Genomic DNA, 15,034 nt, shown 5'->3' on the forward strand with positions numbered 1-15,034 from the left:
AAAGGCGTTGATTTTTTAAAGAATATTTTTTGGAGGCCTATATAAGATGTGGATTTTTTAAATAATATTTTTGAAGAGGCCTATTTAAGTAGTGGATTTTTTAATCAATATTTCTGAGGAGGCCTATAAAAGGCGTGAATTTTTTAAAGAACATTTTTGGAGGCCTATATAGGGCGTGGATTTTTTTAAGAATATTTTTCTAGAGACCTGTATAAGGCGTGAATTTTTAAAGAATATTTTTTGGAGGCCCATATCAGGCATGAATTTTTTAAAGAATATTTTTGGAGGCTCATATCAGGCATGCATTTGTTTAAGAAATGGGTTGAGGCGTCGGGTTAGTTGCACACACTCGGAAAACCCAACCTACTATGAAAAAGAAAAGAAAAGGAAAACCAAATCCCCCTAATATTGATGACCCTCGCAAACGTAATGTGCGCCCTTTGTACAGAACAGGCGCAGTGTTCACTTTGGCAGATGTACTCAAGAAGTACAAAGCCGATATTATTGCCTTACTGGAAATGCGATGGAAAGGGACTGGCGTAAGTAAATCAGATGGTTACGCCCTGTATTATAGCTGCCATTAAACGAGACATGAATTTGGCTGCTGATTTATGGTTAACAGGAGAATAAACGACCTCGTCTCCAGATGAGCGAATTGCTATAATCCGTATAAAAGCGAAGTTCTTCTACATCAGTCTCATTTGCGCCCATGCTCCGATCGAAGGTAAAGATGAACAGACCAAGACATAGCGAGCTCCTAGAAACTGCATATGATCGTTGCCCTGACCATGACATTAAAGTTCTGATAGGAGATTTTAATGCAAAGATCGGATAGGAAAATACCTTTGGCTCCACCGCCGGAAAATTCAGCCTCCATGAAGAAACATCAGACAACGGCATAAGGTTGATTAACTTCGCGGCAGCAAAAAACATGATAGTTAGCAGCACCAGATTCAAGCATCTCGATATACACAAGGCCACTTGGATTTCTCCCGATCGAACAACAAGAAATCACATCGATCATGTTGTGATGGACGGAAGGCATTCATCCACTGTTTTAGACGTCCGATCGATCCGAGGAGAGAATATCGATTCGGACCATTACCTTGTGGCAGCCTAGGTACGCACCTGTCTTAATGTAGCAGCAAAGTTGTGATCTAATATAACACGGAAATTTGACGTCGAAAAGCTGCAAAGACAGATATAGCAGAAGTCTGCTCCGCTCAACTTACCCAACTGCTTGACGAAAGCACCATTTCCCGATAATAATATAGAAGCACAGTAGCAGAGAATTGCCCTCTCACTGAAAACTGCAGCAAAAGCAACACTTGTGTACCAAAGACCACCATCAAGAAATCCGTGGTACGATCAGGAGTGTCGTAATGCTACAGATATGAAAACGTAATGCGATGGAGAACTATCGGGAGATAAGGAGAGAGGAGAAACGTATTTTCAGAAAAAAGAAAAAAGGGCAAGAAAAACGTGAGAGGGAGCAAATCGAGATGTACAGGAGTCAGAAAGAAGTCCGAAAATTCTACCAACGGGTAAAACACCAAACCGAAGGCTTTGGTGGAGGCACATCCTCCAGTAAAGATAAAGAAGGAAACCTGGTGACAGATACAGACAGCGTGCTGAGGATCTGGAAGGAGCATTTTGAAAAACCTCTGGTATCAAATAGTAACGGTGAAGAAGATACCCCAGAACCAATAATAGATGGCGGTATAGAGTGTATACCACCTAGCCAAAATGAAGTCAGAATAGCAATCAGTCGGCTGAAGAATAATAAAACGATGGGTTACAATCCGAACTATTCTAGACTGGGGGTCAGATGCTGGTTTGGAGCATGTACCAGATTAGTACAATTTGGCTAGTAGAATGCATGCCCTATGATTGGACCCTCAGCATCCTATGTCCCGTGCACAAAAAAGGACACAAGACGATATGTGCCAATTATAGATGAATAAGTCTCCTTCCCATCGCCAATGGTCGACAGCCCCATCCGTTCAGGGGTGTATAAAGCCATTTCTGCATTTATCATTCCCGCAAAATAAATACGGCTATGCAGGATAACTTTGACAGGCACAAGATCAGCCGTTATAGTCGGAAAGGGCCTCTCGGAGCCCTTTAATACCGAACGAGGATTCAGACAAGGTGATAGTTTGTCGTGTGACCTTTTTAACATCCTGCTGGAAAATGTCATACGAAAGGCAAAAGTGAACAGAAATGGCACCCTGTACACCAAACAACACATGTTACTCGCCTACGCCGATGACATCGACATAATGGGTCGAACATTAAGAGCAGTAACAGCCACGTTTGAACAAATTGAGAAGGAGTCTGCCAAAGTGGGTCTGACAGTAAACGGCGAGAAGACCAAGCTGATGGTATCAACGCGCAAGACGTCCAGTAGACTTGGACCAACTGTGGAACTTGAGAACTACAGCTTCGAGGTAGTCAAAGATTTTATATATCTTGATACCGCCATAAATAAAACGAATGACATCAGTTTTGAAATTCGGAGAAGGATAGTGATGTCCAACAGATGCTACTATGGTCTGAGCAAACAACTTGAAAGAAAGGCCACCTCCGGCCAGACCAAACTCACACTCTATAAGATGATGATACTACCCGTGTTGTTATCTGAAGCATGGGTACTTTCGCAAGCGAATGAGGCAGCTCTTGGAGTGTTTGAGGGAAAAATTCTCCGAAAGATCTATGGGCCGATCTGCGTTGACGATGAATATAGCCGTCGAATGAACCATGAGTTGTACCAGCTATTCTCGGATATCGACATTGTTAGACGTATTGAGCTGCAGCGACTACGTTGATAAGGTCATGTTGTGAGAATGGATGAAGATGCCCCAGCCCAGAAGGCACATAAAAGCGAACCAACTGATGGTTCACGCAAAAGGGGAAAGCCTCTTTCGTTATAAAAATTTAAACCAAACCCATGGAATATCCCTTAACATCCAATAAAAAAATATTAGCAAAATATTCAATTTTAAAGACGTGACAAACCCTTTGCGATTTCTGTTTTGCTAACATTACTGCTGCTACCAGACAGCAAATATGTTGGATGTCAACCTTTTCCTTCCTTTTTTTCTTTTTTTTTCTTTGTAGCAACATCCGCTACCCAGCCCAAATCAACAACACCATTGCTGCTATCACTTCCACACTGTTTCTTCATAAATAATTACTTAGCATTCTGACAAATATAAGCGTGAGATGTACAGCAAAAAAGAAAAAAGAAACAAGAGGAAACTAGTGGGATTGAAGTAAACACTAGTGATGGGTTGGGATTCACCAGAACTGGTTTCTTTTGAACGACACAAAGAACAAAAAAAAAAAAAACACCGGAGTGAAACATTTAAATTGCAATTTATGCACGTACGACAGCACAACGTGCGATCTTTGTTTATAGTTGATGAAGAAAAGAAATAGCGAGGAAATAAATTGAGTTGACAGGGGACACACGGTGAGCAACATTTTTTAAAAGAAAAAAATATACAAATTTGTTAATGGATTCTTTTAAGAACTAATAAGTAAGCGAGAATTCTTAAAAAAATGCACCATACTAATATTGCCTGAAAGATATTCCTTTAAAAATTCACGCCTATGGTAGCTTCAGAAGAAATACGGTTTATGTATGCACGCCTAATGTAGCCCCTGAACAAATATTCTTTAAAAAATCCATGCCCATTGTAAATTTCCCCCACCAAAACAATTTCCCACACATTCAATTTCTCCCACAAATGTTCCTTTCATAATTTTATTAAAACCCCACACACACACACACAAATTACTCTCCCTAGAACCAAAGTTCATACATTATTAATCGTTATTATGTTATGCTCCATTCAAACCCACAGCAGTCGTCTCCTCCGACCAGCAGAGGCTATTTAACAAAATTGCCCAAAAATGACAATGACTAATATAACCAAAGAGCCGCAAAGAACCATAAGCAAACAGACAGACACACCGACTCATAGGCTGGCTGCCTGTGTGTGTAAAACAAGAAAAACAATTTTGCCTGCAGTCTTATGGGAATAATTTGCCAGTGAGGGGATGATAAAAAAGAAAGCCTCTGAAACCCAAAAAAATGAAAATATGAAGAATAAAACATGATTACTTATGCACTCCTCTTTAAGGTAATATGTTTATGTGACAAGATAAACGGAGTAATGATATTAAATAACCCAGTAAACAATTTTGAAAGAATATTTTTCAAAATAATACTTTTCTTTGAGGGACTCCGATAGGCATGGATTTTTAAAATAGCTGTTTTCAACAGCACCGATAGGCATGGATTTTTAAAATAGCATTTTTCAGCAGCTCTGATAGGCGTGGATTTTTAAAATAGCATTTTTCAACAGCTCCGATAGGTGTGGATTTTTAAAATAGTATTTTTCAGCAGCTCCGATAGGCGTGGTTTTTAAAATATCATTTTTCAGCAGCTCCGATAGGCGTGGATTTTTAAAATAGCATTTTTCAACAGCTCCGATAGGCGTGGATTTTTAAAATAGCATTTTTCAACAGCTCCGATAGGCGTGGATTTTTAAAATAGCTTTTTTCAGCAGCTCCGATAGGCGCGTATTTTTAAAATAGCTTTTTCAACAGCTCCGATAGGCGTGTATTTTTAAAATAGCTTTTTTCAGCAGCTCTGATAGGCGTGGATGTTTAAAATAGCATTTTTTAGCAGCTCCGATATGCGTGAATTTTTAAAATAGCATTTTCAGCAGCTCCGATAGGCGTGGATTTTTAAAGATATACTTTTTTCAGGGGCTTCGATAGGCGTAGATTTTTAATTGAATATTGATTCAATTGAATACATTTGATTGACGTGTTGTTTAAAAAATATTTATTCAGGGGCTTTGATAGGCGTGTTGTTTAAAAAATATTTTTTCAGGGGCTCCGATAAGCGTAGATTTTTAAAGTATATTTTTCAGGGACTCCTATAGCCCTGGTTTTTTAATGAATGTATTTTTCAGGGGTTTCGATAGGCGTGGATTTTCAATTGAATATTTAATCAGGGTCTTTGATAGGCGTGGTTGTTAAAACTTTTTTCAGGGGTTCCGATAGACGTGGTTTTTTAAAGAATATTTTTTCAGGAATTCCGATAGTCGGGGATTTTTATACCCTTCACCACTCTGTGGTACAGGGTATTATGTCTTTGTGCATATGTTTGTAACTGGAAAAATGAAACGAGATAGACACATGGTTCCTTTTGAGAATATGCATAGAATCACTTTTTAAGTCGATTTATGCATGTCCGTTTGTAGATGTTAAATTGTACACAAAGTACATGTCGCATTTATGATCCGATTTGGATGAAATTTGTCACAAGTCACTTATTTGGCCCAATGACGAACCCTATTGAAATTGGGAAAAATCGGTTAAGATTTAGATATAGCGCCCATATATATTTTCGTCCAATTTAAGGTAAATGGGACACCAAAGTCCCTCTATATCTTTTGATTTGCAAGAAATTCCGCACAGGGTACTGAATTAGGTCCAGAAGGATGTGTACCAAGTTTCGAGAAAATCGGTTCAGATTTAAATATAGCGCCCATATATATTTTCGTCCAATTTAAGGTAAATGGGGCACCAAAGTCCCTCTATATCATTCGATTTGCAGGAAATTTGGCACAGAGTATTGAATAAGGTCCAGAATGACGTGTGCTAAGTTTCGTGAAAATCGGTCCAGATTTGCATATAGCTCCCGTATATAGTTTCGTCGGATTTTACGTGAATGGTGCACCAAAGTCTCTATATATCATTCGATTTGCACGAAATTTGGCAGAACGTTCTGTATTATGTGCAGAATGATGTGTGCTGAGTTTGGTGAAAATCGGTTCAGATTTAGATATAGCTCCCATATATATTTTAGTCCGATTTAATGTAAATGGTGCACCAAAGTCCCTATATATTTCGATTTGCACGAAATTTGGCACAGCGTAATGAATAAAGAGTAGAATGATGTGTGTTAAGTTTCCTGAAAATCGGTTCAGATTTAGATATAGCTCCCATATATATATATATTTAACCGATTTAATGTAAACGGTCTCTATATATCTTTCGATTTCCACGAAATTTGGTACAGGCTAATCATTTAGGTCTAGAATGATGTCTGCCAAGTTTCGTGAAAATCGGTCCAGATTTAGATATAGCTCCCATATATATTTTCGTCGGATTTAATGTAAATGGTCCACCAAAGTCCCTATATATCTTTTGATTTGCACGAAATTTAGCATATCGTATTCAATTAAGTCTAGAATGATGTGTGCTAAGTTTCGTGAAAATCGGTTCAAATTTAGATATAGCTCCCATATATATTTTCGTCCAATTTAATGTAAATGGTGTACCAAAGTCCATCAATATCTATCGGTTTGCACGAAATTGGGCGCCGCGTAATGAATTAGGTCTAGAGTGATGTGTGTTAAATTTCCTGAAATCATTGAAATCAGTTCAGATTTAGATATAGCTTCTATATCTGACAAAATGAAAAAAATATTATATGTTGCAGAATGACATGTTTATGGATCCAATTTAATTTTGATGGTCCTTTTAAAATGCGACGTCTGTTGGGATTCTCATTCAGGAAACGAGATAGACCCATAGTTCCTTTTGAGAATATGCATAGAATCACTTTCTGAGTCAATTTATGCATGTCCGTCCGTCCATCTGTTGGTGTTAAATTGTAAACAAAGCACAGATCGCATTTATAATCCGATTTGGATGAAATTTGGCACAGCTCATTTGTTTGGCCCAAGGACGAACCCTATTGAAATTGGGAAAAATCGGTTCAGATTTAGATATAGCTTTCATATATAGTTTCGTCCGATTTTATGTAAATGGTGCACCAAACTCCTCATGTTTATCAGATATGTATCCAAATAATCAAGCGGTGTCCGATTGATATATGCTTTAAATTGATTTACATAATTTTGTCCTATTGTAAGAAGCAACTCCATATCTGACGAAATGAAAAAATTAGTAAAGGTTCCAGAAAGTCATGTTTATGGGCCAATTTCATTTTACTGATCCTTCAGAAATGCAACATGTGTTAGGATTTATCTGTTGAATATACGCAAAGTGGTGAAGGGTATCATATAGTCGGCCCCTTACTGGTTAAAGAATATTTTTCAAGGGCTCCGATATTCGTGGATTTTTAAAGGATTATATTTCAGAGACTCCTAATTCGAACTCCTACCAAACTTTGAGCATTTTGAGAAGAGGGAAGGTGTTAGGCTTCCCTCTTCTCAAAATGTTCACGGGTCCCATCCGCTCCACAGATAAAAATCAACAATCTGTCTAAATTAGATGACACTTGATGTGTCATGAAAGCCATGCGACAACCTCTCGACTTAACAGCTTAGAGACATCATCTCTAGCCTCTGTCATAATTGTGTGGTAAGAAATCTGTGAGCTATGAAAATATAAATTTTTCTTGACGCCAATTCATAAGGACTATTACGGCTCACTCCACATGACACTCTGCTACAACCGACTAGGCAAACATTTACCATAGACAACAACACCAACAAAAAAACCCGACATTTATGCGTATGAAGAAGATTGTTTGTTATTTTTTCTAGAGGGGGCTTTTCTCGTTTAGTCTCGGCACCATGAAAAAACAACAGCTTCTATTCATTTCGTAGTGTTTTTGTTTTTTGCCTTGTGAAAATTTCATTTGAAGATTCATTTGAGTTTGTTTACTTTTCCCACACACAGCCAAACACACACACCCACAAAGATAGACACAAACAAAAGAAAGTGATATTGTTTGAGGTTGTTTTTTTTTTTTTTTTGCTTAGCTTTCTGGGAAATTTGTCGATTGCCCTTTTGAATGCTAACTAAATGCCTTTAAGGCCACTAACACTTAGATGCGATTAAAGTAAAGAATGCTTGAGGTTTGGTTTTTTTTCTCTCTCATCTAAGGATTTTGTTAAATATTTATTTTATCATTTATATGACAGATTGTCTTTGTGGTCAAGAGGTGATTAAGATACGTTTCAAAAGATTTTCAGGATTGGATATTTTTGGAGGGCTACAATAGGCGAGGATTTATATAACAATTTTTTGGGCCATAATAGGTGTGGATTTTTTCAATAATATTTATTAGGAGCTACAATAGTAGTGGTTTTTATAAAGAAGATGTTTGGCCTAGCTCCATTAGGCGTAGATTTTTAAAAGAATATTTTTTCTGAGGCTACTGTAGACGTAGATTTTTAAATGAAGATTTTTGCCTAGCTCCAATGGGCGTAGATTTTTAAATGAAAATTTTTGCCCTAGCTGACATAAGCGTGATTTGTAAACGGAGATTTTTGCCCTAGCTCCAATAGGCGCACATTTTTAAAAAGAAGATTTTTGAACTACCTCACATTGGCGTAGATTGTTAAAAGAAGATTTTTGCCCTAGCTCCAATAAGCGAAGATTTTAAAAGAATATTTTTTCTGAGCCTACTATAGTGGTAGATTTTTAAAATAATATTTTTCTGAGACTACTATTGGCATTTTTATAGAATATTTTTTTTTAGCCTACTATAGACGTAATTTTTTTAATGAACATTTTGTTTGAGGCTACTATAGGCGTGGTTTTTTGAAAGAATAATTTTTCTGAGGCTACTATAGCCGCAGATTTTAAAAAAATATGATTTTTGTCCTAACTCCAATAGGCGTGAATTTTTGAAAGTTTTGTAAAAATCGGTTCAGACTAAGATCTCATATATACCTTCGTCCGATTTAAGAAAAATTGTGTAGCAAAGTCCCTATATCTTTCGAATTGCACGAATTTTGGTACAGCGTAATGAATTAGGTGCGTAATGATGTGTGCAAAGTTTCATGAAAATCGGTTCAGATTTAGATATAGCTCCAATATATAGCTTTTCCCGATATTAGGAAAATTGTGTATCAATGTCCCTATATATCTTTCGATTTGCACGAAATTTAGCATAGCGTACTTAATTAAGTCTACAATAATTTGTGCAAAGTTTCGTGACAATTGGTTCAGATTTAGATGTAGCTCCCATATATAGCTTCGCCCGATTTTAGGTAAATAGATCACTAAAGTCCCTGGATATCTTTTGATTTGCACGAAATTTGGCACAGAGTAATGAATAAGATCGATAATGATGCTTGGCAAGTTTCTTGAAAATCGATTCAGATTTAGATATAGCTCCCATAATATTTTCGTCCGATTTAATGTAAATGGCGCACCAAAGACCCTATAGATCTTTCGATTTGCACGAATATTGGCATAGCGGACTGAATTAAGTCTAGAATGATGTGTGCAAAGTCTAGTGAAAATCGGTTCAGATTTAGATATAGTTCCCATACATATTTTCGTCCTATTTTATGTTAAAAGATCACCAAAGTCCCTATATATAAGTTGCCTTGAAATCGGTTCAGATTTAGATATAGCTTAGCTTCCATATATAATTTCGACCTATTCATGTTTATTGTACACCAAATAATAAATGGGTACCTGATTGATATTACATTTTATACAGTGACGTATACCAAATATCGTGTGTAAATTTTGCTTTAAATCTATTTAAAAATTTAGAATAGGTTGCAGAATGGCATGTGTTGGGATTGATGTTCATATTTAAGTTCGTTCAATTTAATGTCATGTTCCTTCGAATATACCTAAAATGGTGAAGGATATCATATAGTCGGCCCAGTCCGACTTTGCTACTTCCCTTACTGTTTTTTAGCCTTATGGGCGTAGAATTTTTGTGGGATGTTTTTTCAAGTACCACATTGGGATTTTTTAAAGAGTATTTTCTAAGTGTCATATTTGGCACAGTTTTTTTCCTACGTACACCCCTATATTTTTTAAATTAACTAAACAATGATTCCAATTAAATTAAATCCTTTAATTGGTTTCTATTGTTCCCAAACGCATTATATATACATCGGCCCACACATGCACATCAAACATTGTTTTCGACAAGTAAATCTTTGTTCCCCTCCCCCCACTACCCATTTCAAAAACACATAAAATTGTAACAAAAAAATCCCTTAATTTCGGAAGATCTCAAACATGGCATTTATTTCAAACATTCCGTTCTGTTTGTTGTTGTTTTTGTCTACAAGATATTTGTGTTGTAACATTCCATACCTTTGTCACTTGGTCGCCTTTGACCTCTCTTGCTATCACAACACACACAGAGGACAAAAATTGTTCACACAATGCCAAGCCAACACTATTGCTACCACTACCACTATAACAGCTATTGAATGCCTTCGTGCATTATTGTCAACACGAAAAGGCACAACACACAACGAGTACGAGAGTAGCAACCAACCAACCGAACGAACTACCCACCACAGCCACATGCCAGCCAGCATGCATGTATTGCACTCTTTGTTGCAATGCATAAAGAAAAATCAGGCATGTGTGTTATAACGCAGCTCCATACATGGTTGGTTAGTTGGTGTTGAGGATGTATTTAAGGTTACAATACACCATCATCATGAAAAATTCAAACCTTTAGCAAACATACTTTGGTTTCTTCTCCATGGCTGAAGAATATCATTGGGTTACATTATGGGGGGCAGATGGAGGGGTTTTCTATTGGGCTGCATATTTTATCTGCCAACAACACAGATTGTGTGTATGTTGCAACTGAGAGAATCGGTTGTTGCCTTTAGGGCAATACAAAGATGCTAACATGACGTTATGGGAAATATGTTTTAAGCACTGAAAGCCTGAAATATGTTAACTATAGTTTGGTTTCTTTGGTTTGTTACTGCCTCTGCTGCAGTTGAAGTTTTTTTTTGGGGTAAACATTTTTAATAAATTACACATACTAAGAAGATATGGGAAATATGTTTTTGGCTCTCCGCCTTCCTCTTTACGGAATGGGAACATATTTTGGTCCTTGTCATATTTTGCGGTAAATTGTGGAAAATTAAGAGAAGGAATATTTTTTATGGAGGTATTTGTTAACTGGCCATGTAGTTGAGATGAAGTTAACAGGACGTCAGACACAGTGGAACATAATTTTGGAACCACTATCGAAACAGTCAAATATCAATCATAGAGAATATGAAACAAAATCCTATGAATTGTCCAAATGCATCGAAATACCGAAAAAAGAGGTTAATCAATATTGAAAAGTTTTTGTAGGAATATTTATTACCCAGTAAGAAACCGAAATACTAAATTACAGCTAATTAGAATGGAAAAGAAACAAGCTTTAATTTTTCAATATTAGGGGAATAAGAGGGCTACCCCGAAACATGGACCAATATTTTTTTAATTTTCGTAAGGAGATTTTCAGCTCAATGGGATTCCCTAGGTATATCCCATTTTGAATATCAAATATTCTAAGAGTAATAGCAATGTATGCACAAAATTTCAAAGCTCTATCTTAAATACAGCGATATCTTCCGTGCGGATAGACATGCGTCTGATTTTATTTTAGTAGTCCATTAAACCCAAAGTTAAAATAAGTATTTTATTATGTGTGATAGGTTTTTCGAAATCGGTTTAAATTTAGACATATATAATTATATTATAGCTCGATTGACACAAAATTATGCACATTGAAACAAAATGGGTCTAGAAGGACATCTGGTTAGGGAATTGATGTCTGCGAAGTTTTAATAAAATTGGTTCAGATTTGGATATAGCTCCCATATATCGTCCGATTTTTTGTGAATGATACACCGAACTCCCAATATTTGTCCGATTGGGACAACATTCTGCACAGAGTACTGAATTAAGTGCAGACTGATGTCTGCGAAGTTTTGTTAAAATCGGTTCAGATTTATATATAGGTCCCATATATAGTTTCATCCGATTTTTTGTGAATGATACACCTAACTCCCAATATTTATCCGATTAAGCAAAATTTTGCATAGCGAATGCAGTTGAGGAAAAATGATGTGTGATAAGGTTTATTGAAATCGGTTCAGATTTTGATATAGGTCTTGTATATATTTTACTTCGATTTTATGTAAATAGTGCACCGAAGGGCCTATGTTTGTTCGATTTACACGAAATTTGACAAATGGTGTATGGAGCAGTTGCTCAATTAGTACCATCTTAATATATATAGCTCCCATACATAATTTTTCTCGATTTCCTACAAATGGTACTCCAAAGAATACAAGTCTGCCTGTTTGACATGAACTTTTTCATTGATTTCAGAATGGTATGTGTATGGGGTTTTTTCAATTGGTTCAAATATCTATCTAGATATACAGGATATTGTTGATATTAACATCTCTTTTATGTACCCAATGTGGTGAAGATTATCATATAGTCGGCCCCGTCCGACTTTTCTACTTTTCTTACTGATTTTAATTAAATATGAGAGGACAATAACTAGCTATTTTAGTACCATTTGGTACCTTTGTTCTCTTATAGTAAGTATTTCCAAAACTACCTATACTAGCTCTATACTAAATATGGAATCATTTAGTACCTTTCAGACCTCAGACTTGCCATTGAAGACCTGTCCAAGTTTAATACAAGGAGAGTTCCTTTCATCTTCTGCTCCCTGTGGAAGACTTCCAATTTCTTCACATGATGAGCATACGTTCCGTGTCGAAATCGCTGCCCCAACCTCTGACGAGAAATGTCTTTTTTCCTCACCAGCTTGAGTTTGATTGTTCCATCTATGGGTCCAATGTTTGCCACTATGTACCTTCCTTAGGGATTCTATGCTATTTGGTGATTCAAATTCCAGCATTAGATAGTCCCCTTTGAAAACGCAGCTATCCAGGTCAATGGAGTCCCTCCTTGTTGTAGGTGCTCCATGATCTTGGTGTTGACCACATTCAACACCTCCTTATGGGTCTCTTTATTCAGCTTACCGGACGCGCTATTTCCGTCGATCACTGCATAGCAGAGCTCATCTCGATAGCGTTTCCTGGCAACATTCGCATAAGACGGCGGCTTCTTATCTGTTGCTGTCATCTTCCTCTTTCGCAAATACCGTTTGGTCCTTTTGGGATTCCCGATCTTTGCAGAAGATTCCGACTCAGCACTCGTCTTCCTAATATCAGAGCCAGCTTCGTCTACATTCGTCAGTGCATTCTCGTGGCAATCTCCTTTGACGGGAAGGTCTTTTTCTTTTTGGCGGATTTGACAGTCGCCTCCTCTTCCGGAGACCTTATCCTCTTCGCAGCTTCTACAGAAGTGGAGGGAAGGTCAGGCTTATCCTTTTGAGTCTCTGTCTGCATCTCGCATTTTTTGCCAACTTCCGCCTTTGGGACCCAGACAACTGCTTTTTTCAGGTTATAAGTTTGGCGATGTCCTTACTCACCTCCTCTATCATCTGTCGGCTTCTTCTCTCTTCCGGCTTTTCATTAATATATATATATATATATATATATTTGATAAAAAAAAACTGTAAGGAAAGTAGTAAAGTCGGACGGGGCCGACTATATGATACCCTTCACCACTATGGGTATATTAAACAGGACTATTAACATGAAATTGGATGAAATAAAATATGTGATATTTATCTAAATGTGAATCTACCTATATATCCATAAGTTATATAAATCGACTTCAATCAAATATAAATAGGTTATCTGTTGGGCTATGTCTGTACTTCTAGAAAACGCAACTACGTAATTCAATTTTGTACGTTGTGCAAAATTTGATGTCAACCTGACTAGCATGAAGAGTTTGACGTCCAATTTACTTAAAGTCGGGCGAAAATATATATGGAAGCTCTATCCAAATATATCGACGGATATATAGGGACTTTGGTGCACCATTTACATTAAATCGGACGAAACTATATCTGAATCTGGGCCGATTTTCTCGAAACTGGGCAGACATCATTCTAGGCTCAATTCAGTACGTTATGCCAAATTTCCTGCAAATCGAAAGATATATAGGGACTTTGGGGCACCATTAACATGAAATCGGACGAAACTATATATGGGAGCTATATCTAAATCTGGACCGATTTTCGCGAAACTGGGCAGACATCATTCTAGCCTCAATTCAGTACGTTATGCCAAATTTCATGCAAATCGAAAGATATATAAGGACTTTGGTACACCATTTACCTTAAATCGGAGGAAGATATATACGGGAGCTATATCTAAATCTGAACCGATTTTCACGAAACTTTGCACACATCATTCTAGACTTAATTCAGTGCGCTATGCCAAATTTCGTGCAAATCGAAAGATATATAGGGACTTTGGTACGCCATTTACCAAAAATCGGCCGAAACTATATATGGGAGCTATATCTAAATCTGAACCGATTTTCACGAAACTTGGCACACATCTTTCGTGGCTCAATTCAGTACGCTATGCCAAATTTCGTGCAAATCGAAAGATGTTCAGGGTCTAAAGTCCGTAAATCGGGCGAAACTATATATGGGAGCTATATATAAATCTGAACCGATTTTCACGAAACTTGGCACACATCTTTCGTGGCTCAATTCAGTACGCTATGCCAAATTTCGTGCAAATCGAAAGATTTTCAGGGTCTAAAGTCCGTAAATCGGGCAAAAATATATATGGGAGCTATATCTAAATCTGAACCGATTTTTCCCAATTTCAATAGGGTTCGTCCTTGGGCCAAACAAATGAGCTGTGCCAAATTTCATCCAAATCGGATCATAAATGCGACCTGTACTTTGTTTACAATTTAACATGGACAGACGGACAGACGGACGGACGGACATGCATAAATCGATTCAGAAAGTGATTCTATGCATATTCTCAAAAGGAACCATGGGTCTATCTCGATTATTTTTGCCTGTTACAAACATATGCACAAAGACATAATACCCTGTACCACAGGGTGGTGAAGGGTATAAATACTGATATAAAATTTACTATCCACATCCATGTTTTGACATTTTACGACATATTTGAGACAATTTTAATATTAGTTTTGTATAGAATGGTCAAATTTCGTGTGGAATCCCAAGGAGAATTGTTATTATCATGTAAATGTTTTTTATGCAAATTGAAGACGATCCCAAGTGTCCGATGTACCGAAATCTCATGTTGCAAGATTTTAGTGCTAGACCAATATTTTATTCGGTACA

The sequence above is a fragment of the Musca vetustissima genome, unplaced genomic scaffold (genome assembly GCF_032173495.1).
Source record: "Musca vetustissima isolate MV318-11 ecotype Yass unplaced genomic scaffold, APGP_CSIRO_Mvet_v1 utg39390, whole genome shotgun sequence".
Lineage (NCBI taxonomy): Eukaryota > Metazoa > Arthropoda > Insecta > Diptera > Muscidae > Musca > Musca vetustissima.